This window comes from Colobus angolensis, unplaced genomic scaffold, assembly GCF_000951035.1.
Source record: "Colobus angolensis palliatus isolate OR3802 unplaced genomic scaffold, Cang.pa_1.0 Scaffold29, whole genome shotgun sequence".
Taxonomy (NCBI): Eukaryota; Metazoa; Chordata; class Mammalia; order Primates; family Cercopithecidae; genus Colobus; species Colobus angolensis.
Window position 1 is genome coordinate 1,996,751 of NW_012116154.1, and position 25,267 is coordinate 2,022,017.

Consider the following 25,267-nt stretch of genomic DNA (forward strand, 5'->3'; position numbering starts at 1 on the left):
GTTTTTTTTTTTTTTTTTTTAAGATATGATCTTGCTCCATCACCCAGGCTGGCGTGCAGTGATACAGTCATGGCTCACTGCAGCCTTGATATCCTGGGCTCAACTGATCTTTCTGCCTCAGCCTCCTGAATAGCTGGGACCACAGGTGTGCCCCACCGTGCCTGGCTAATTTTTTTTTTTTGTGGATACATAGTTTCTCCATGTTGCCCAGGCTGGTCTTGGCTCCCATGATTCTCCCCCTGCTTAGCTTCCCAAAGTGCTGGGATCACAGGCATGAGCCACTGCCCTCAGCTAGATTTCCTTAGTTTTGACCTGAGTCAAATACCATCCTTTTTCATTTGCCACTTTATCCCATCATGTAGAGCAGTTGCCTGACACATAGTGACTTTGCACAGATGTTGTTGAAATAAGATGCTCTGCCTGCCCTTCAGTTGGTATAGTAGAGTAGGGAAGGATCAAGCCATGGTGCCATTGACACCCTCACTAGCACTTAGGAATTTGGAAGCAGATGGAGCGGTTTGAACCCTGGCCCTACCATCCACCAACCCTATGACTTGGGCAAGTCACCCAGCCTCTCAACCTATTTTCTCACCTGTGAAAAGAAGATAATAATAATTCCTAGGCCAGGCGTGGTGCTTCACGCCTGTAATCCCAGCACTTTGGGAGGCTGAGGTGGGTGGATCACAAGGTCAGGAGTTCAAAACCAGCCTGGCCAAGATGGTGAAACCCCATCTCTACTAAAAATACAAAAATTAGCTGGGCATGGTGGCAGGTGCCTATAATCCCAGCAACTCGGGAGGAGGACGCAAAGAATTGCTTGAACCTGGGAGGCGGAGGTTGCAGTGAGCTGAGATTGCACCACTGCACTCCAGCCTGAGTGACAGAGTGAGACTCCATCTCAAAATAATAATAATAATAATAATAATAATTTCTACCTCATTGAGGTAGGGACTAAATGAAAGAACACATGAGAGTTTCCAGACTCTGGCCTCACCCATGAGAAACTCTCAGTAAATGTCTTCTTAGAGACCATGCGGGATAGAATATGAGACCTGTGATGTGAGCTGCAGAGTGTCGCTGAGAGTCAGAAAAGAGGGGATGGCCTCAAGTTGGGGTGGGGGTTAGGAAAGCTTTCCTAGAGAAGGCAACATCTGTGATGGACCCAAAAGAATGGATCTGTTCTTACCTGAGGGACAGTGATGAAAGAATAAAACACCAGGTTGAGAGACTATATCTCACAAAGCTACAGAGGTGGGAACATGTGAGAATGTCTTTTGTAGGAAAGAAAATCACCCAATATAAGTGGACTATAATCTAATTTGGCAAGACAGCAGGACAAGAGCGAGAAAGCTATAAGGCCATAAATGCTTTTGACTGATAATGTATTTCAGCTTTTCCAAAAGTTTTCAAGTATAGAAAAAAGAACAGTACAGTGAACACCCGTATAACCCCTCTCTCATTTCTACAATTATTAACATTCTTTATTTGCTTTCTATGTAGAAATCAACATATATTATTTTTTGGCATATCATTAAAAATTAATTATAGCTAGCATGACTTCATTTTTTTGAGACAGAGCTTTGCTCTTGTCGCCCAGGTTGGAAAGCAATGACACGATCTGGGGGTCACTGCAACCTCCCAGGTTCAAGCAATTCTCCTGCCTCAGCCTCCTGAGTAGCAGGGATTACAGGCACCTACCACCTTGCCCAGCTCATTTTTGTATTTTTTAAAATTATACTTTAAGTTCTGGGATACATGTGCAGAACGTGCAGGTTTGCCACATAGGTATACACTTGCTGTGCTGGCTTGCTGCACTCATCATCCCGTCATCTACATTAGTTATTTCTCCTAATACTATCCCTCTCCTGGCCCCCCACCCACCAACAGGCCCCGGTGTGTGATCTTCCCCTCCCTGTGTCCATGTGTTCCCAGTGTTGAACTCCCACCCATGAGTGATAACATGCAGTGTTTGGTTTTCTCTTCCTGTGTTAGTTTGCTAAGAATGATGGTTTCCAGCTTCATCTGTGTTCCTGCAAAGGACATGAACTCATCCTTTTTTATGTCTGCATAGTATTCCATGGTGTATATGTGGCACATTTTCTTTATCTGGTCTATCATTGATGGACATTTAGGTTGGTTCCAAGTCTTTGCTATTGTGAACAGTGCTGCAATAAACATACGTGTGCATGTGTCTTTATAGTAGAATGATTTATAATCCTTTGGGTATATACTCAGCAATGGGATTGCTGGGTCAAATGGTATTTCTGGTTCTAGATCCTCAAGGAATCACCACACTGTTTTCCACAATGGTTGAACTAATTTACACTCCCACCAACAGTGTAATAGTGTTCCTATTTCTCCACATCCTCTCCAGGACCTGTTGTTTCCTGACTTTTTAATGATTGCCATTCTAACTGGTATGAGATGGTATCTCATTGTGGTTTTGATTTGCATATCTCTAATGACCAGTGATGATGAGCATTTTTTCATATTTTTGTTGGCTGCATAAATATCTTCTTTTGAGAAGTGTCTGTTCATATCCTTTGCCCACTTTTGAATGGGGTTGTTTGTTCTTTTCTTGTAAATTTGTTTAAGCTCCTATTTTGGATATTAGCCCTTTGTCAGATGGATAGATTGCAAAAATTTTCTCTTATTCTCTAGGTTGCCTGTTTACTCTGATGATAGTTTCCCTTGCTGTGCAGAAGCTCTTTAGTTTTAATTAGATCCCATTTGTCAATTTTGGTTTTTGTTGCCATTGCTTTTGGTGTTTTAGTCATGAAGTCCTTGCCCATGCCTATGTCCTGAATGCTATTGCCTAGGTTTTCTTCTAGGGTTTTTATGATTTTAGGTCTATGTTTAAGTCTGTAATCCATCATGAGTTAATTTTTATGTAAAGTGTAAGGAAGGGTTCCAGTTTCAGTTTTCTGCATGTGGTGGCTAGCCAGTTTTCCCAACACCATTTATTAAATAGGGAATCCTTTCCCCATTGCTTGTTTTTGTCAGGTTTGTCAATGATCAGATGGTTGTAGATGTGTGATGTTATTTCTGATGCCTCTGTTCTGTTCCATTAGTCTATATATATGTTTAGGTACCAGTACCACGCTGTTTTGGTTACTGTAGCCTTGTAGTATAGTGTGAAGTCAGGTAGTATGATGCCTCCAGCGTTGTTCTTTTTGCTTAGTATTGTCTTGGGTATACTGGTTCTTTTTTGGTTCCATTTGAAATTTAAAGGAGTATTTTCTAATTCTGTGAAGAAAGTCAGTGGTAGCTTGATGGGGATAGCACTGAATCTATAAATTACTTTGGGCAGTATGGCCATTTTCACAATATTGATTCTTCCTATCCATGAGAATGGAATGTTTTTCCATTTGTTTGTGTCCTCTCTTATTTCCTTGAGCAGTAGTTTGTAGTTCTCCTTGAAGACGTCCTTCACATCCTTGTAAGTTGTATTTCTAGGTATTTTATTCTCTTTGTAGCAATTGTGAATGGGATTTCACTCATGATTTGGCTCTCTGCTTGTCTGTTGTTGGTGTAAAGGAATGCTTGTGATTTTTGCACATTGATTTTGTGTCCTGAGACTTTATTGAAATTGCTTATCAGCTTAAGGAGATTTTGGGCTGAGACGATGGGGTTTTCTTATTTATTTATTTATTTTGAGACAGAGTCTCGCTCTGTTGCCCAGGCTATAGTGCAGTAGCACAATCTCGGCTCACTGCAGGCTCTACCTCCCTCGTTCACGCCATTCTCCTGTCACGATGGGGTTTTCTAAATCCACAATCATGTCATCTGAAAACAGAAACAATTTAACTTCCTCTCTTTTTATTTGAGTACCCTTTATTTCTTCTTCTTGCCTAATTGCCCTGGCCAGAACTTTCAATACTATGTTGAATAGGAGTGATGAGAGAGGGCATCCTTGTCTTGTGCCAGTTTTCAAAGGGAATGCTTCCAGCTTTTACCCATTCAGTATGATATTGGCTGTTGGTTTGTCATAAATAACTCTTATTATTTTGAAACACGTTCCATCAATATGTAGTTTATTGAGTTTTTAGCATGAAGCGGTGTTGAATTTTATCTAAGGCCTTTTCTGCATCTATTGAGATAATCCTGTGGTTTTTGTCATTGGTTCTATTTATGTGATGGATTATGTTTATTGATTTGTGTATGTTGAACCAGCCTTGCTTCTCAGGGACGAAGCCAATTTGATCGTGGTGGATAAGCTTTTTGATGTGCTGCCAGATTGGGTTTGCCAGTTATTGAGGATTTTTGCATTGATGTTCATCAGAAGGATACGGAACGTTTCACGAATTTGCATTTCAGCCTTGCACACGGGCCATGCTAATCTTCTCTGTGTCACTCCAATTGTAGTATATGTGTTGCCGAAGCGAGCACTAATTTTTGTATTTTTAGTAGAGACAGGGTTCACCATGTTGGCCAGGCCGGTCTCAAACTCCTGACCTCAGGAGATCCGCCCACCTCGGCCTCCCAAAGTACTGGGATTACAGGCATGAGCCACCACACCTGGCCTATCATGACATTTTAACCCTCAATACTTTAGCATGCATCTCCAAACAATAAGGAAGCTTCTTTATAAAAGTACAACACCATTATCATACCGAACAAAATTAACAATAGTCCCCAAATATTACTTAATATCAGTCCATAGTCAAACTTTCTAAATTCATTTCCCAGGTCTTTAGTGTTTTAACAAAATTTTAAACCAGAATCCAGGCAAAAGGCTGTGTATTGTATTAAGTGCACAATCACGTCATCTGCAAACAAACAATTTGACTTCCTCTCTTTTTATTTGAATACCCTTTATTTCTTTCTCTCGCCCGATTGCCCTGGCCAGAACTTTCAATACTATGTTGAATAGGGGTGACAATTTAGTCAAATTGTCTCTGCTTGCAGATGACATCATTGGGTATTGCATTGATATGCCTCTTACATCTCTTTAAATCTAAAATTCCAACTATGATATTGAGATTTTTAGGCTTTGGAACATTGAAAAGAATATGGAGCTTTCCCCCAACTCAGATATCCCTATCTAACATGAAAATAATTCAAAAATAGAAGCAACACTGAATTTCAAAGTCAATGTAAGGAAGTCCAAATAAATTCAGATTTTTTTTTCTCTCACCAGGTTGGTGAGTTTGATACTAGTTTTGCAATTTCAGGTAATCACATATTTAAACTCAGCATATGCTTGCTTGCTATGAATTAAATAACCCAGCCCTGGACTCACAGAATTCAATAGAGATACAGTGGTTCATTGTTTTCTGTTGAGCTGAATGTCTAATGTGTCTAAACTTCACAGATATGAAACCACATTCTTTTTTTTGTTTTTTTTTTGAGACAGAGTCTCACTCTGTTGCCCAGGTTGGAGTGCCGTGGTGCAGTCTCGGCTCACTGCAACCTCCACCTCCCAGATTCAAGCAATTCTCCTGCCATCGCCTCCTGAGTAGCTGGGATTATAGGTGCGCGCCACCACACTGGGCTAGTTTTTGTGTTTTTCGTAGAGATGGGGTTTCACCATGTTGATCAGGCTGGTCTCGAACTCCTGACCTCACGATCCACCCACTTTGGCCTCCCAAAGTGCTGAGATTACAGGCGTGAGCCACCATGCCCGGCCTGGAACCCTTTCTTTTTCTTTTTTTTTTTTGAGACGGAGTCTCGCTCTGTCGCCCAGGCTGGAGTGCATTGGCCGGATCTCAGCTCACTGCAAGCTCCGCCTCCCAGGTTTACGCCATTCTCCTGCCTCAGCCTCCCGAGTAGCTGGGACTACAGACGCCCGCCACCTCGCCCGGCTAGTTTTTTGTATTTTTTTTAGTAGAGACGGGGTTTCGTCGTGTTAGCCAGGATGGTCTCGATCTCCTGACCTCGTGATCCGCCCGTCTCGGCCTCCCAAAGTGCTAGGATTACAGGCTTGAGCCACCGCGCCCGGCCTAAACCCTTTCTTAATAATGTTGTGTAGACCCACGGAAGTGATTTTTGACTTCATTGTATTTAGAGGTTTTTTGAACACTAGGTTCCAACCTTGGTGGAATTTCATAGAGAATTTCATAATTTTTCTTTAAGGAAAAACATCAGGTAGGATTGTGGGCAGAACCATAGTATGAAAACCCATATCCTGCAATGAGAAACTCTTACCTGGAAGCGGGAAGGGAGCAGAACACAGAGCGTGCGGGGCATTGCCGGGCCTTCTGTAACCAGGAGTGCCCTGAATAGGCCATGGGACAGTTGGACATCTTCTTTTTGGCCCTGCCTGTATCCCGGAAACCTGTGGCCAAGCAAGTGCCTGGAATTGCTGCAGGCTTTGCAGTGGGAGTGAAATGCCCACCAGCTGGGGCTACATCTTCTACAACTCAGGGAATATAACTTGGTATTCATTGGAACTCCACTGAAGAGAGGTCGGGTGCTTTGGGAGTGCTTTCTTGCAAATATGTGCCCTCTAACTGCCTTTTCCTAATGTTCTTTCCTCGTTCTGTTTTGGAGGTGGGGCTCCTCCAAGGATCATTTCTTTTCCACCTCACCTGCAGGTGCACAGTGAGTGATAATTTAATTTATTTCATTTCACCTTGTTGTGGAACTCAGCCCATCCCACCTCTGCTGTGAGAAAAGCATTTCCATCTCTGTTTCAACTTTCATGTGGTTCTGTTGACCCACTTGGAAGAGCTCCAGTGTAGTGCCTGCTTGTTTTTTTCTATCTGTCCTTAATTTGGTTTGCCTTTTATTGTATTCCAACTGAATGGATTCTTTCTCTTTCTTTTAAGGGAAAGAAACCTGAGAAAAACAATACTTGTAATGGCGACTGCTCATTAAGGGTAATTGCTGTTTCATGTTAATTTGCATGTTAAAATGAGAATATAGGGAATTGCTAAATTCACCAACCTGTTCTATCCCAAGGCTAGTCCTTTTAAGTATATTTGTTGCTTAAATAAAGATGGAGCTGTGCAGAATGGAAATGTCCAAATATACAGTTTTTTTGTGCATGTATATATATAGAGAGAGCATTTAAAATTTTTATTTCCATCAGCAAGAGACATTATACAATACATGGAAATTATAGAAAAGCAGAAAGAAGAAACCTGGAGACAACTAGCATTAACATTCTGTGAAATTATGTCTAGTCATTTCAGTCTACATGTTATATACTCTTTAAATGGGTATAGTTTCACTATAACTGTCTAGAAGTTTTTGCTACTCCAAAGAATGTTCTGTGGATCGGCAGCATTGCTATCTCTTGGGGACTTGTTAGAAATGCAGAATCTTGGGCTCCGCTGCAGACATACTGAATCGTAATTTGTATTGATTGCTATTACATATACATTAAAATTTGGAAACACTGTTCTACAAATGGGGTCCCCAACCCCCAGACTTTGGAGTGGTAGTGTTCCATGGTCTGTTAGGAACAGGGCTGTACGGCAGGAGGTGAGTGGCAGGTGAGCGAGGAAAGCTTCGTTGGTATTTACAGCTGCTCCTTATCTCTTGCATTACTGCCTGAGCTCCGCCTCCTGTCAGATCAGCAGCATCAGATTCTCACAGGAGCACAAGCGCTTTAGTGACCTTGTGCATGCATGCGAGGGATCTAGGTTGCCGAGTCCTTCTGAGAATCTAATGCCTGATGATCTGTTACTGTCTCCCACCGCCCCCAGATGGGACTGTCTAGTTGCAGGAAAGCAAGCTCAGGGTTCCCACTGATTCTACTTTACAGTGAGTTGTACAGTTATTTCATTATGTATTACAATGTAATAATAGAAATAAAGTTCACAATAAACGTCATGTGTTTGAATCATCCCAAACCCCTCCAACCTCCCGTTGCCCCATTGGGGAAAAATGATCTTCCACGAAACCAGTTCCTGGTGCAAAAAGGTTGGGGACCACTGCTCCAGAACATACTATACCCAGGGCAGCATGTAGAGAGAACACAAAGTAGAGGGGATGCAGAGGGGCTCAGACCTGTATTCTCTTCTCCATTTTCTGTCAGTCTTGCCTAAAATAATTTTCCTCAGTACATGATAAGGATAAAAATGAGGTCAATTTCTTTTCTTTTTTTTTTTTTTTTGAGACAGAGTCTTACTCTGATGCCCAGGCTGGAGTGTAGTGGTATGATCTCGGCTCACTGCAACCTCCGCTTCCCGGGCTCAAGCGATTCTCCTGCCTCAGCCTCCTGAGTAGCTGGGATTACAGGTGCCCACCACCACACCCAGCTAATTTTTATATTTTTAGTAGACACAGGGTTTCACTGTGTTGGCCAGGCTGGTCTTGAACTCCTGACCTCGTGATCTACCCGCCTCGGCCTCCCAAAGTGCTGGGATTGTAAGCGTGAGCCACCGCACCCAGCTGAGGTCAAATTTTTTAACAAGGTACGACAGCCTTGTTGAGAAACCCGACTGTGCCATGTGTAATCATTTCATTCAGTAAAAACTAAGTGCCTCCTGTGTGCCAGCATATGTGTGGCAGCCACGGGCCTTGCACTCAGGCTTGCATGTGCTGCAGTGGAAACACACAGAGGCCAAGGAGGAGGGAGTGGTTGCTTCTGCAGGGATGTGGGCTGGAAGTTAGAAAGAAAGGTGGTCTTTGGGTGGAGTCTTGATGGATAAATCAGTCATCATAAGTTATGAATATTACCAGATTCTGGAGGGAGCACAAAGATGGATAAAATTTGTCTCATCCTTCAAGGACCTTATGGTTGGTTAAAGGACAGGAGACAGGGTTTAAAACTAAATCATACAAAGCACCTTGGTATTAGAGTAGAACCAGAAGACAAGGGTCTGACCATTAGTTTTTTAGCTCCGTGACCTTTGACAAATTATTCCACGTTGGAACATCGGATTCTTCTGTAAAATAGGGATAAAATGATATAAACACCTTCATAAAGTCATAGTGTTTCCTTGGTTGGGTGCAATGGCTCACACCTGTAATCCCAGCACTTTGGGAGGCCGAGGCGGGCAGATCGTGCAGTCAGGAGATGGAGACCATCCTGGCTAACATGGTGAAACCCTGTCTCTACCAAAAATACAAAAAATTAGCCCAGTGTAGTGGTGGGTACCTGTAATCCCAGCTACTCGGGAGGCTGAGGCAGGAGAATGGCGTGAACCCAGGAGGGGGAAGTTGCAGTGAGCCAAGATTACGTACTGCACTCAAGCCTGGGCGGCAGAGCGAGACTCCATCTCAAAAAACAAACAAACAAAACAAAACAAAAAACAAAAATTAGCTGGGTGTGGTGGCACACCCCTGTAGTCCTAGCTACTTGGGAGGCTGAGGCAGGAGAATGGCGTGAACCCAGGAGGGGGAAGTTGCAGTGAGCCAAGATTACGTACTGCACTCAAGCCTGGGCGGCAGAGCGAGACTCCATCTCAAAAAACAAACAAACAAAACAAAACAAAAAACAAAAATTAGCTGGGTGTGGTGGCACACCCCTGTAGTCCTAGCTACTTGGGAGGCTGAGGCAGGAGAATTGCTTGAACCCGGGAGGTGGAGGTTGCAGTGAGCCAAGATGGCACCACTGCACTCCAGCCTGGCGACAGAGCAAGACTCCATCTTAAAAAAAAAAAGAAAAAAATTATAGTGATTTTTTTCTTTTTTTTTAAACATAGAGAGATAGGGTCTTGCCTTGTCGCCTAGGCCGGGGTGCAGTGGTGCAATTGTAGCCCATTGCAGCCCAGAAATCCTGGCCTCAGAGTATCCCCCCACCTCAGCCTCCTAGAGTGTTGGGATTACACTGAGAACCACGGTGTGGGACCTGTAGTGCTTTTTAAAGTGAGATAACGTAGCAAAGCACTGGCTTGCAATGGGTGTGGAATCAGTGCTGTGTGGCAAAGATATTTAAAAAGTGCCAAGTGAACACCATAGATGGAAAATTGAGGAATAACAGAGAAAAGAGAGGGTGTTTTGACCTGGAGTGTGCGAGGCCATGTGGCCTGTGTGGCCTTGAGGATGCTGATGAGGCAGAGAAGGTATGAAGAATGGGCCAGTGGGAAGAGAAGCAAAATATGAAGCTGCAGTTTTGAGACTGGATAGACCAAGAAAAGAGATAAGAGAAACAAAGGGTTGGGTTTGTTGGGGTGATGTCTGTCTTAGACATGTCAGGTTTCAGGGACTGCTGAAGGCTGTAGGCCTGGGATGTGTGTGTCAGACACTGCCCTTGATGCAGGTTCAGCCAGGGGTGGGTGAGGAATGAGGTCCTTGGCCCTCCCTGGGCAGGGTGTTTGGTCGGCGTAAGTCTGGAAAAGGGAATCTTTCTGGCTTGTTGGAATAGTCCACACCTGCACAGGGTTTCTCACCAGGATGGGAAACACAGGCAGAATGTTTTAAATCTTGAAGACCTACCTCTTCTTTAGACTGGGTAGAGGAGAACTGAACTTTTCTGTGTAATTTTTACCCACTGTCATCTTCTTCCACAGGTCTCTTTTTTTTTCTTCTCTATGTTCTTCCTCCCAACTGAGAACCATTAATTGCTTCAGAAAAGAAATAGAATTGGATTTTTTTTTTTTTTGAGAAATGGACTAAATGCTCTAACACTGGAGAACTATATTCCTATTTGTGTCAGTTTCTTTTCAACCATTAGCTCCTTTATGATCTCTTTATACAGGGTGTGTATAGCCCACAAGTAACTGTGGTTACTGGTTTTTATAGGTTATGACTAGTCTGCTGTATAAGGTGTTAATATTTTGCCCAATCTGCCTTATCTCCATCTCTTCTGTTTTTTTGTGTCTGTGTCTCTTTATACACACACACTTAAAACATGTTTGCTGAACCATCTGAATTAGTTGTAGAGATTATGACCGTTTAGCCCTAAATACTTCAACATGTATTTCTCAAGTAGAAGGATATTTTGCCACGTAGCCTATAATAAGATGATCACCAATAAATATTATCTGATATATAGATAAGACTTGAATACATGTTCAGGTTTCACCTGTTATCCTAATAATGTCTTTTATACCCCCCCCTCCAGGATGAATCGACAGAGTCATTCATTGCATTTTGTCTCTTTAGTTTCCTGTAATCTAAAACAGTCACCTTGTTTTGTTTTTGTGGTTCATGGCATTGGTGTCTTGAAAGATACCTTTGTTTTGTAGAATGTATCACAATCTGGTTTTGTGTGGTTGTTACCTTATGATTAGATACAGATTAAGCATGTTTGACAAAAATGCTACATAGTGACTGTGGCGATACCTACTGTTCCATTGTCCTGGAATTGATTATGCCGAGCACCACTTGGATGCACTGGTCGGCCAGAACTCGTCATTTGTAAAGATGCCTTTTCTCTTGGGTAATCTGTGGGGTGATATTCTGAGACTGTGTGTGAGTGTTCTGTCCTACAACTACCCTTTCTAGAATGGTTTTAGCATCTATTAATGATTGTTGATTGAATCAGTGATTGCATTGGTAGTTGCAAAGTGGGATTTTCTTCTACTCTTCCTTTGATATTTATTAGCTGGCATCCTTTATAAAGAAGAGTTTCCCCCGTTATTTTTTCAATGCATATTTGTGGGTTTGTGACTTCTTTTTTAATCCAATGTATTATAGTTCATCAACATCATTCCTTTTTTTTTTGTGAGAAAGGGTCTCACTCTGCTGCCCAGGCTGGAGTACAGTGGTGTGATCTCAGCTCACTGTAACCTCCACCTCCCAGGTTCAAGAGATTCTCCCACCTCAGTCTCTCAAGTAGCTGGGACTACAGGCACGTGCCACCATGCCTGGCTAATTTTCGTATTTTTTTTGTAGAGATGAGGTTTCACCCTGTTGGCCAGGCTGATCTCAAACATCTGACTTCAAGTGATCTGCCCGCCTTGGCCTCCCAAAGTGCTAAGATGGCAGGCATGAGCTAGCGTGCCTGGCCAACATCTTTTTTTGTTCAAACTGCCCCACTTTTGGCTATCAGGAGCCCCTTTAAAGCATCTCCTCCTATGTCCTTTTGTCATGTCTGCATTAGCATTTGAGCACTCCCTTGCTTTTTGGCACAGTAAGATGTTCTGGACTTATGTTGTACTTTCTTTGCCCAGACTCAGCTATTTCTCCAGTGAGCAAAAGTATTTAGAAACCAAGATCTACGTACTTGGGATATTCTTTAGAAATATACCTAATCTAGAAAAAGTTAAAAGTCATTAATCATTTAAGTTCCCCCACCCATTTCCCAAGATTATTCCCATGGTGGCATTAAGAGTTTTAAATGTTCACCAATGAAGGGAGAAGGCCATCCAAAATGAAGGTCTTCGGGCGCTGGGCTAGAGGTTGAAGAGGAATGCACAAAGGGAAATTAGATAGTGCCAAAGATTAGCTTAGATAACATTGGAATTCTGCCCCAGAAGTGACTTAGAGAGCCTGAGAAAATACTTTCTGTATGTTTTCTACGTAGACTCCGAAAATTGGTTACCCTTTTTTATATCCATTAATGGTAAGATAATTTATTCCCCTTAGCTATACATATGCAATTCTTAAAGCAATTTAAGATGTATAATTTCCATGTGAAGAGTTCCTAACTGCTCTGTATTTTCAGACTCAGTATAAGGTATGTGTATGTGGATGTATATTTCAGCATGTCTTTGAAAAATCAAGATTCATAGTTTTTCTTTTGAATACTCATAATTGGACACAGTCTCTGAATTTGCTTGTTGATTATAATAGTTGGTTAAATTTTTTTTTTTTTTTTTTTTTTGAGACAGGGTCTCGCTCTGTTGCCAGGCTAGAGTACAGTGGTGCTATCAAGCTCCACCTCCCGGGATCACGCCATTCTCCTGCCTCAGCCTGCCAAGTAGCTGGACTATAGGTGCCTGCCACCACGCCCAGCTAATTTTTTTGTATTTTTAGTAGAGACCGGGTTTCACTGTGTTAGCCAGGATGGTCTCAATCTCCTGACCTCGTGATCCGCCCACCTCGGCCTCCCAAAGTGCTGGGATTACAGGCGTGAGCCACTGCACCCGGCCAATATTTGGTTAATTATTAAAGGTGCATATGCGCAGCATTTTAGGCAGCAACTTGTGAGACACAAAAACCAGGAATTTCAAAATTTCCAAAGCAATCATTGTGTGTTTGTTGTAATGATAGAGTCTCTGAAGAGTCTCTAAACCTTAAACTGATTTGTCTGGAGCTCCGTGTTTCTTCCATCATTTTTTTTTATATAATAGCATAATTAAAGTGTTTATTTTGCCTTTTCTATTTGCTAAAATGAAACAAAACGTAGTAATTTGGTAGAGAACCTATATGAAAATGCTAAAAAATACAAAAGCACATTTAAAACATAAGGGTTTGTTTTTGTTTTTCATGTGTGTCAGCATTTTTGGAAGTAAAAAACAAAACAAAACAAAAATAGACTACTCACTATATCTATGCATTGTATATCAAGGATATGGTTATTATTTGGCTATGTATGCTGAATGTTAACTGCTTTATAATTTTCTGAAACAAAACTACCACCCACTCCTACACATACAACCACTGACTTTCAATCCTTAGCACATTCTTGAGAGTGGGAGTCTTATTAAAGTAACTGCTCTATATGAAGTAGTTACTGGGTGTGCAGGTATGCCAGGAAAGCTAAACTGAAAGTGAAAAGGAACACGTCACTTAAATGTACTGCCAGTGCATTATTCACAATAGCAAAGACATGGAAGCAACTCAGGTGCCCCTTGACAGTTGATTGGAGAAAGAAAATGTGTTACATATACACACTAGAGTACTATGCAGCCATAAAAGAGAACTAAATCACTTCCTTTGCAGCAACATGGGTGGAGATGGAGGCCATTATCCTAAGAGAATTAGTACAAGAACAGAAAACCAAATACCACACATTCTCGCTTATAAGTGGGAGCTAAACGTCGAGTATGTATGAACACAAAGATGGAAATAATAGACACTGGGACCCATCTGAAGGGGGAGAGTGGAAGGGCCAAAGATGGGAGGAGGGTGAGGATTGCAAAACTACCTATTGAGTACTATGCTCATTACCTAGGTACAAAATACTCTGCATACCAAACCCCCACAAGGCACAATTTATCCAGGTAACAAACCTGCATATGTGCCCCTGAACATAAAATCATAGTTGGAAAGAAAACAAAAATAAATAGATTAAAAATAAAATAAGTGTACTGCTAGCCAAGCGTGGGTGAGTGAACTCATATGTGTGGTGGCCAAGTTGTCCCAAATTGGCCCTTGATTCCTGTATATCCTCAACCTTCAGTTCTTACGCGATGTCAATGTGTGGGATTAAACTAAGCACAGTCATGACTAAAAGAGTCACTGTTTTTGGCAAGTTTTTAAAGTCAACTTTTGTTATTGGGAAAATTTTAATATAGCCACATTCTTTTGGAGGTTATAAAGATCAATCTGTCTTTTCCTACTTGTTATTTAAAACTCCTCAAACTAGAAGTTTATCCCCATGCCCAAATGCATCCCTCTTCGCATTTGTTTAATCTTGATCTTGTTTGAAAGGAGCTTTATCCAGAATACAATTTCTTATTCAGAATGAAATTTCTTTCAGATATTAGGACAGCTTAGATACAATTATATAATTAAAAATCTTTCAACTGGATTTTTACTAAATCCATAACTGTATTAGCCTATAAAAGCAAATTATATTTTGGCCTCTGAAACGGGTTTATAAACTTTAAACATCCCCATTGGGACGGACTATATTTGTTCTTGAATTATGAGATAGAAAACACTTTCAGAGGTTCAGCCACATGACTGGACCTGTTAATACTTGTGATTGACAAGGAAGCTCCTGATGTTCTTTGTTCTTTGGCTAGCCTTCATTCTGTTGGCTGGATTCACATGTGATGTTAAAGTGGGGATAAAAAGGATGTTTTCACTAATGCAAAATGTAAAGAAAGTAAAAATTACTCGTTGTAATTCTGCCATTTGTAACTAGCAGCTTTTCAAATGTTGGCATTGTTTTTTCTTTCTTGTCTTTTTTCTAGATATAGATACTTATAAACAAAACTGGGATGATGAATATATTACACTATAATCTGCTTTCTCAATGCTGCTTAAGAGCATTTTCTCCTTTTATTAAATATTATGGAGATTTTTAAAAACTATCCATTGTTGAGTATTGTGTTTTAAAATTATTTACAATAATGTTACTTATAATAGAAAAGTTCCTTGTATGTATCTTTATGCCTATCTTGAACTCTTTAAAAGAAAATTTAGAGTCTTTTTAATTTATTGGTTTTTAAGAATGAAAAGTGATTCCATTCAGTTTGTCCTTTCTAGCAATTACAGTTAAGCTGTCTTGTCTGCAAGAATCTCTATAACACCATCATCTTGATCTGTCCAAAATGGTCCTGTAATATCTCCTTTAACACGATTAGGGAACCTTACATCAATAAATTTATCACTTAACTGAAGCTGACCCTTAAGTGTCTATGGTTGGTAATTGTAAACATTGTGAAGGAAAATCTTTTTTAAATTGCATTATAGTATGTTGCTGTCCTCTTAAACATAATGACAAAATATGAAAATCACAATTTCACCCCTTCTGGATAAATAGAACACTAGTTATTATACAGTCAGTTCTGATAAAATGATATACGTGTTCCTAAAAACCACATTATGCAGACTCCTGCAGTAAAACTCGCAATGCACTTAGGAGGGGAATGCAGTTGGGGACACAAAACTCAAAAAATGATCAGTGACACATTAGAAAGGGACAGGAATTGAATAAATACAGTTGCACACATTTTTCACATATTGAATGGTTTCATACATAAATAGTACAATAAATGTGATACTTCACCTTGAAAAAGTCTTGACATTTGCTTGTGAACTGGTGCTTTAGAAGGGTTGCCACTTACGAGTTACTGTGAAGTGGTGGCAGATGGATTACCTGAAATCAGATGGAGTTGGGATACCAGATATAGATTGGTGTGGCTCATAGCACATGGATGGAGACCGAAGTCACTGCTAGATGTTTGAGGCATGGGCTGTGTTCATTCTGTGTAACCGTATGCAGCTGGGTTTGGCCCGAGTGCAGCCTTCTGCGATAACCTAGTATTTCCTGCAGTGAAATCACGCATAAAGAAACATGAAATTCGCCTGGGTGCAGTGGCTCACGCCTGTAATCCCAGCACTTTGGGAGGCCGAGGCAGGCAGATCACAAGGTCAGGAGATCGAACCATCCTGGCTAACGTGGTGAAACCCCGTCTCTACTAAAAATACAAAAAATTAGCCAGCTACTGGGGAGGCTGAGGCAGGAGAACGGCGTGAACCCGGGACGCGGAGTTTGCAGTGAGCCAAGATCCTGCTGCTGTACTCCAGCCTGGGCAACAGAGTGAGACTCCGTCTCAAAAACAACAACAACAACAACAAAAAAAAAAACAAAAAAAACCATGAAATTCGAGTTACACTCAAATTGTTCTCTTGAAACAAACATAAGCGTAATAGCAGAACTGAGCATGCTGTATGGTAATACAGTGATGCCCAAGGGATAAGTGAAATGTAAAATTCTGCTTGTCCCTGATTCTGCTTGTCCCTGTCTAAAGTAGAGTTAATACATGTAAGACACAGAGAAGAACCTGGCGTAAGAGTCAACAGTATATAAATGTTGGTGGTAACAATGGCAATAGTAATAAATGATACTTATGGTGTTTGTAGGGTTCTGTCTGATTTTTAGTTATGACTGCTTGCTGTAGCTGTGCCCTCTTTCTAATTGATTTCTCAGTCTCCTGTGGCTTGGGTATCACACTTCTTAGAATTACATCTAGTGTAAGTCCTGTAATAGGAGAGCCCAAGGGGTATGCAAACTTTAGGTTATAGGTTACATATGGCATCTGTTTTGCCTACTTAAACTGTTTTATCTTATTGATGATTTTATTGCCTTAGAATCTATTTGCACAATTGTTGGGAAAGTATCATCTTTTCCCTTCCCTTCCCTTCCCTTCCCTTCCCTTCCCTTCCCTTCCCTTCCCTCCCCTCCCCTCCCCTCCCCTCCCCTTCCCTACCCTTCCCTTCCTTTTCTTTCTTTTTTGAGACAGAGTCTCACTCTGTCACCCAGGCTGGAGTGCAGTGGCACGATCTTGGCTCACTGCAACCTCCACCTCCCAGGTTCAAGCGATTCTCCTGCCTCAGCCTCCCAAGTAGCTGGGATTACAGGCACATGCCACCACGCCTGGCTAATTTTTTGTATTTTTAATAGAGATGGTGTTTCACTATGTTGGCCAGACTAGTCTTGAACTCCTGACCTTGTGATCCGCCCGCCTCTGCCTCCCAAAGTGCTGGGATTACAGGCGTGAGCCACCGCACCCTGGCCTGGAAGTTACATGTTTTAAATGAGGTTAGTAATCATGCAGAATTATCAGATTTTCTGTTTTATTAGGAAAAAATGAACATGGCTCTCTCTTCCCATTCTTACCTGCAGAAATTAAGGTGTGCTTAATACATTTGAAGAGTATTTAAAAGTTGTTGATAATTTTCATTAAGTTGTTGTGATTCACTTCTATTTACAACTACTTCTGTGTTTATAAGATGAGCTCATGTTTGGAAGTGGGAACTGGCAAGCGTGATTTCAGAAGACCTTCCTTCCCAAGTCACAATATAATTAGAAGTCCAGATTCTCCCTCGGTTCCTTTTATGACTCCCTGAGAAAGACATTTTTAACAGGACTGGTTGCCAAAAAGCCTCACTAGTTCCTGCTTTTGAAACTTTAATAAGGTGACAGATCGAACTGCCATCTAGATTTAGAAAGCCTTGTTAGTATATTATGAAAGAAAGATAGCTTACATTTCTCAGCATTTAAGAATCCCAATGACGTCTTTATTTTATTGATGCAGAGATACTCTGAATTGCAATGGGGTATTTTGATTTTTCATTTCTGATCTGATTTTGAATTTAAAATTTTTGTCTCTACACAATTTCTAGATCGATCTCTTTGGGCTGCCTGACCTCCTTGGGTGATTGCTATTAATTAATAGACTTTGTGGGGAAAAAAAGGAGCTTGCCTTCTGAGCTTAGTATCGAAGACCTGGGAAAAGTAAGTAATTTTAAACTTGCTTTTAAAAAATTCTTTTATGCCTCTCTCAGAAAGTTAACAATAGGTCTGTGGCTTTCTACTTTCTTTCATTCCTGGCTTAATAAATTTTACTTGTTTTTATGGATTTGTAACATGGAAGGGGACTCAGGAAACCTCTTTATATAAAAAAAAAACCTGCAAGAGATTAGGATGATGTTCTATATTGTGCCATTTCTTTTGAGTTTCATAAACTGAGTCCTTAAGGTTGTGACAAAACTTTTATCAGATTTGCAAGTGGTTAAATGTCAAATACAAGGCAATGTAATATGATGTAACAGAAAAGTGAATCCAGTTGTGTGAGCTTCAGGTGTTTAGACTTTTAGATATTTTGGCTAGGCTTTTTGTTTCTGAATTTTTAGAGTAAGGATGAAATCGACTTGGTACTTTTCTTGTCTGGAAAGGAAAGCAAAATGTGGAATTGCTTGTCCAATAAATTCCTCTTGTAGCTTTGTCTTGGAAGAATTGATGCACTTGCCAGTTTTATTTTAGAATTTTTTTGAGGGCACTATAAGACATTCTAATTGAGACACTTGTTGAATGTTTTTGCTGTGTTTTAGAAAAAATTGCTTGGAACCAGAAAGTTCAGTTTTATTCTCTTATCTTTTTGAAAAATGGACCTTACAGATATATAAAGTCGATCTATTTTTTTAATGGATACTACTTGGAATTATGAATGATCAAATGCCCGTAAGAATATATGCAAAGTAAAATATGCACGTGCATGTACATAAACACACACAAATATACTCTCTAGCATGCTCCAGAAACATTTTCAACAATAGGAACTGTTTTTCCATTAAATTACTAGATAACTTTCTAAACTTTCTATGCTTTGTGTCTTATAGCTCCTCTCTATTTCTGGCAGTACAAATGAGCTAGTTGAAACATGTTTAAAATAAAACAAGACAGAACAGAACTTAGCTTTCGTTCTATGAAAGCATTAAATAGTAAGATCAGATTTTATAGCTCTATTGTTATCGTATTTAACTATATGTTTAATTATTAAATTGGGTATTATTTTGTAATAACTATAATAAGGTAAGGGTCTTGAGTTTTGAAGCTTATTTGAAGTTAAATATTTGCACTGAAAAAATACATACTTTGGGAGGCCGAGGTGGGCGGATCACCTGAGGTTGGGAATTTGAGACCAGCCTGACCAACATGGATAAACCCCGTCTGTACCAAAAATACAAAAAAATTAGCTGGGCATGGTGGTGCATACCTGTAATCCCAGCTATTAGGGAGCCTGAGGCAGGAGAATCGCTTGAACCTGGAGGCGGAAGTTGCCGTGAGCCAAGATTGCGCCACTGCACTCCAGCCTGGGCAACAAAAAGGAAACTCCCATCTCAAAACAAAACAAAACAAACAGAAAAACATGTACGTGTATGTGCAACACACAAACACATATACACACAGACATACACAGACACTGCACATACACATGTAATTTCTGAGGGCTGTCAAATCTCTGCTAAAATATGAATTAGTTGAAAGTAAGGACTTTGAAAATCTCACCCAAAATATTTTTTTTGTTACAGTGAAATATTTGTAATAGTGAAATATTATTGTCAGTGGAATTTTTAAAAAATAGAAATTTATAGGTTGAATTTTGTAGTCTTGTAATAACATGTTAATCTTAAAAGACATATTTGTGTTGTAGTTGTGTGTTGTAGTTGTTATTCCATTTTGGAAGGATATTTGAAAAAGGATTGTGTTGGAGGCCACCCAGTCTGCCTACAAAAATAGAACAAAAAGGTCAAACAATTGATTCTCTGGGCTTCAGGGTCTAGATATTTGCAGTGGTGTTTAGATTGGAAATATAACTTAGCTTCAGAAAGTAAGCTACTTAAGCTGCCTTTCGAATAACAGCATTTCTTTCAAATTTCACATAATCTCTAGTGCAATATTTTCTTTACATTATACCAAAATATTCCCTTTTGGGATACATTGTGGCATTGTTGTAAAAGTTTTGTTTCCATTTTGTAGAGGGAAAGCATCTGTGGAACTTGTGTGTTTACAGTAAGCTAAAGACAGTCCTGTGTTACAGAGGTCTGTGACAAAGAGACTGTGACAAAAAGATCTCTGTGTACTAAACTTGATGTTAAGGCCAGACGCCGTGGCTCACGCCTTTAATCCTAACACTTTGGGAGGCAGAGGTGGGATGATTGCTTGAGCCCAAGAGTTCAAGACCAGCCTGGACAAGAAAAGAGACCCTGTCTCTACAAAAAATAAAAAATTAGCTGGGCTTTAGTGGTAAATGCCTGTAGTCCCAGCTAATCCAGAGGTTGAGATGGGAGGATCCTTTGAGCCCGGGAGTCTGAGCTTGCAGTGAGCTATGATCACACCATAGCCCTACAGCCTGACACTCGAGTGAGACGCTGACTCTAAAAAAAAAAATTAGTAAAAATAAAGTTGATGTTACAAGTGAATATTTATATATGCAGAAGGATGTTTACAATGTACCCTTAAGGTTAAAAAAAGAGAAGGTTATAATGCAGAAGTGTACTGCACATAAATCTGATTTTGAAGAACTAGTTAAGTTATATGGAAGTTAATGGGCGGGGAGGGAGGGAGATGTCTTTTCTGATATTTATTAAAGTCATAAGAGAATGTTTCTAATGGCTCTTTGAAAACTGTAAGGGATACTTAAATGTCTTTGTGGTTTCTTTTTGGAAAAGCTAACACACAATTTTAGAGAAAATTCAGAACCCTAGACAACCTCCACACTTCTTTTTAAACCTCTGTCCTTTACTTTCACTTTTTTCTTAATTGCATGTGTATTCAAAGTCTTCCTTGTTTCAAGCATTTCAAGCAATTCAGAAAATTGATTATTTGAGGTAGATTTTTGGAAACGTGAGTCTATAATAGTAATAAAATATAAACCTATCTTCAAAAAAATTAGCCATGGATTATTTTAAAGGAAGTAAAAAGTTTGTATTTTATTATCCTACTTAATGCATGTCTATGTTTGGTTTTATGTTAACCCTAAATGAGTATGCAGCAAGTTGTTTGGTAACTTACTTTTTCCACTTAATAAATAATGCGTATCTATGCTAATAAGTATTTACCTACAGCATGATTTTTAGTGAAAGGGAAACAATTGGATCTTAGCCTTTTGTTTAATTTTAGGCTATCCTGGCTTTCAGTTAGAAAGGAGTATAAATATGTGGAATCTATGGCGTAGGTTCTTCATATGAGAACAGAACAGAAAAGGATTCCCCATCTAGAATCTTTACCATGTTTACTGTAACCAGACATATTCTGAATAGGAGGCTCATGGGTCTGAATATGTGTTCAGAATGGTAAGTGTCACTGGCTGACAGGTGCTGTGTATAAAGCTTTGTGTCTTCTTTGGTCCCTTTGTTACATTACACAAGAGTGCAGGTGACATATGCCTCCCGCCGAGCTGTCTTAATCAATATTTCTGTGCCTAAGGGAGGATTTTACCTACCTATTTCTTTCTCCAAAGAAACTCCAGATAGCTCAGATGAAATGACGGGTACAGAAGGAACACTGATAGATTTTGGAATATAATTTATTTATGGAACAAATCGCAGTCCAGGTTAACTGGAGATCCAGAATGTTTTATAAACCTTTGTGTGCTTTCTTAATTTTTAGTTCATTTATTGAGCTAACATTTGTTGAGCAACTACTGTGTGCCAGGAGCTCATTATTCAAAGATGAATGAGATACGTCCTTCCTTTTAGGGAACTTAATTTGAGTTTCAAAATTAGATTTAAATAACATTTATGTAGCATGTACAATGTGAAAAGCAGTGGAATGGATATTATATTCTTAGATGAGACATTCAATGACTAAAATTCAATAATGATATTTACTGACCTATGCCTTTCAGAATAAGTTAGGAATATGTGTTTTCTAATTTTTAGGGTTTTTTCCCTCCCATTATGATTTTGGTACCTGCTGCTACTTTTTAAGTTAAATTAGGAAATGGTAAAAGGAAAGTTAAACAAATTACAAACATTTAATTGGTAAATGTAGAGAGTGGTTTTGAAAACATGGATGTGTGTGTGTACACACACGTTTTATATTTGGAAGCCTGTATGCATATAGTGTCATAATTTTTTTTTCTAGTAGAATATTTCTTAGTTCACATGATACAATTAAATATATCTATCAGGATTTCTGGGTATTTTGCCCTTAGAGTGACTCTGTTGCCCAAGTAAGTTTGGAGGCCATACCATTAAGCACTTGATATTAAGTACTTGATGTCCACAGGAATTCTAGGGGTGGGCGTTATTGAAACTCGGGGAAAAGTAACTTGCTACCTTCATACAGTTAGAACATGTTTGAGTCAGGCTTCCAATTATGATGCATCTAACTACAAAGCCCTGCAATATCTTCCTGACTCCCATGAGCTGGTGGTGAAAGCTGATTCGAGAATGCTGTAGGTATGCAAAGGACAAGCAGTCATTTCAGCTGAGAAATCAGGAAGTCTGTTCACTGCATTGAAGAGCTGGAACTGAAGTATGACTTGAGGGCTGAGTGAGAAGACGGAAAGCAGGGAGATAACTGGGGCTGTAGAAAAAGCATATGCCAAGGCATGGAGGAATGGGAGCTCATGGCAAGAGTGGCAAGAACTCCACCGTGGCTGGGGTATGGAGTGTGGGAACAGAGTGAACCCTGAGATCCAAAAGGTACCAGAGTGAGAAAGGTCACATGTGTGCCATGCTAGAGACTTAGAGTTTCTAAACAACAAATAGCCATCCAGAGTTTTAAAAGGAGAAATTATTAGATGGGAGTTTTATAAAGATCACTTGGGCAGTAGCATGGAATATAGTCTGGAAAAGAGAAAACCAGAGGCTGGAGACCCAGGGCTACCATGTGAGGTTGTGTAGATTGTTCACTGCAGAAGTGTAGGTGTGAGCAGCAGATAGGAGGACTTAGAACCACCCAGCACACATGTGGTCAAGCTGTGCACTCATGGGGCTGGGCCAGCCTAGAGAGAGCACCTTTTATAATTTGCACAATGGGATGATCTACTTGCTTTTCATTGTTTTGAAAACAATAGGATTAGATAAGTAAAGATAAAACAGTGTACCCTAGGGCCTAAGAGTCTGGAGGTGGGCATACTAAGCTATTGGCTGTTTGTCAGTGGGCGTGTTCCCTATCCTCTGAAAGCCTATTTCCTCATCTTTAAAGTAGAGTTAATAATAGGGTCTGACAGAGCCCTGGACAGACCAGTTAAGAGAAGGGGTGAAATATGAGAGATGGAGAAATGATGGATCTGGGAGTACAGGCTGCTGCTAGCCATTGTTTAGCCCTGAGAGTGTGCTGGGAACTGTACTAAAAACTTTGCCTGTTTTATTTTATTTAATTTTATATCTTCTTTCAACAGTGTATGTTATTACCCCATTTTCAAGATTTTGAAACTGAGCCCCTAGCAGGTAAAATAACTTGTCTAATGTCACACAGCCAAGGAGTGGCATTGTTAATACTTGAACCCACCACTGTGACAGTCATGTTTATGTTCTTAACCATTTTGCCACATTTATAAGTGATCTTTTCTGTTTTCACTCCTTTAGTATCCTCCTTGCATCCTTTGTTGTTTTCAACTTGAATTGAGTGACATTTATGTCACATTTCATTTAATTTGCTATACTGTAAGATCCTGAGGACTGGGGTCAAGTCTCATTAATGTTTTTGTCTTTCATAACACCTTGCTTAATAAAATATGACTGATAAGATAATAAAATGTGGTTGACAGAGGCTGGGTGCAGTGGCTCATGCCTATAAATCCAGCACTTTGGGAGGCCAAGCCAGGTGGATCACTTGAGGTTAGGAGTTCGAGACCAGCCTAGCCAACGTAGCGAAATCCCGTCTCTACTAAAAATACAAAAATTAGCTGGGTGAGGTGGCACGTGCCTGTAATCCCAGTTACTCGGGATGCTGAGGCAGGGGAATCACTTGAACCCAGGAGGCAGAGGTTGTGGTGAGCCAAGATGGCACCACTGCTCTCCAGCCTGGGTGACAAAGGGAGACTCCCTCTTTTAAAATTGATAGAATTAATAATTGCTAAGATTCCTTCTGTCTTCTAAAGTTAAATAATTTTTCCTTCTATAGGTAAAGCTTCAGTTGCAGTTGTAGTCCAGTAGAACTTAAAAAGAGCTTCTTGGATGTTAGTCTTGTGTTTGGACTGATGGTTAAAGTTTCAAAAAATTCCCAATTGCCATTTTATCTGAAAAATAATTTGTGACTTGCTGTCAAAGACTGAAGCCAAGACTAAAGTGTACTTCTTGCAAGCCCTTTTTGGAGGTTATAAAGCTATGCTTGCTGCTTCATTGCTGCGGCAGGTATAAAACTCCAGTGTCATCAATGATATTTTTGAGTTCATAAAAAATATTACATTGTCATTCATATTAGTAAGGACATCAGTTTCTAACTCATGTGGAGCCCCTTGGGCCAGTGGCACTTGTTTTCTTCTTCTTTTTATTGACAAATAAAAATTATATACATTTATAGTATACAACATGATGTTTTGAAATGTGTATACATTGTGTCAATCCTAAATTAAGCAAATTAACATATGCACTACCTCACATACTTATAGCTGACAGTCACTGTTGTTTGGTGCCTACTGGAGTCAGATGTAGACAACAAAGTGACCGTTAAGGGCAAATGACTATCAGATGCCCTGGAGTCAGACTGTATAGGTTTGGATTCCATCTCTTCTGCTTATGAACTTTTTTTTTTTTGAGATGGAGTTTCGCTCTTGTTGCCCAGGCTGGAGTGCAATGGCACAATCTTGGCTCACCGCAACCTCTACCTCCCAGATGCAAGCGGTTCTTCTGCCTCAGCCTCCTGAGTAGCTGGGATTACAGGCATGCACCACCATGCCTGGCTAATTTTGTATTTTTAGTAGAGGTGGGGTTTCTCCATGTTGGTCAGGCTGGTCTTGAACTCCTGAACTCAGGTGATCTACCCACCTCGGCCTCCCAAAGTACTGGGATTACAGGCGTGAGCCACCACCGCCAGCCCTACTTACGAACTTTTTAACCCTTGGCCAGAAAAAGTCTGGGAAATAAGGATGGGTAAGAAAACAGGCTCTGATCATAGGTTCATGTACCTGGTTCTTTAGGAACTTAGGAAGAAAAAAATCCTAATCCACTTGGAAGCCACTTTTTGCTCAGATACCCTTAAAAGGAAGCCAAAATTGTGAGCTTGTAGGACAGAATTTAGCACTTTAGTATTATAGCCTATGTTTATCTCGGGATGACCCTTTGCTGTTTTTAAACC

General features: G+C 40.2%; 1 protein-coding gene across 4 annotated transcripts in view; it reads left to right on the plus strand.

Moving 5' to 3' along the window:
* The window catches only part of APBB2 (amyloid beta (A4) precursor protein-binding, family B, member 2), a 433,566-nt gene that overhangs the window by 98,697 nt on the left and 309,602 nt on the right, over window positions 1-25,267 (plus strand). For all 4 annotated transcript variants that reach the window (XM_011949059.1, XM_011949060.1, XM_011949061.1 and 1 more), the window contains exon 3: window positions 17,860-17,971. The gene's annotated coding sequence lies outside the window, so the exon portion shown is untranslated. The remainder of the gene's footprint in view (window positions 1-17,859; window positions 17,972-25,267) is intronic.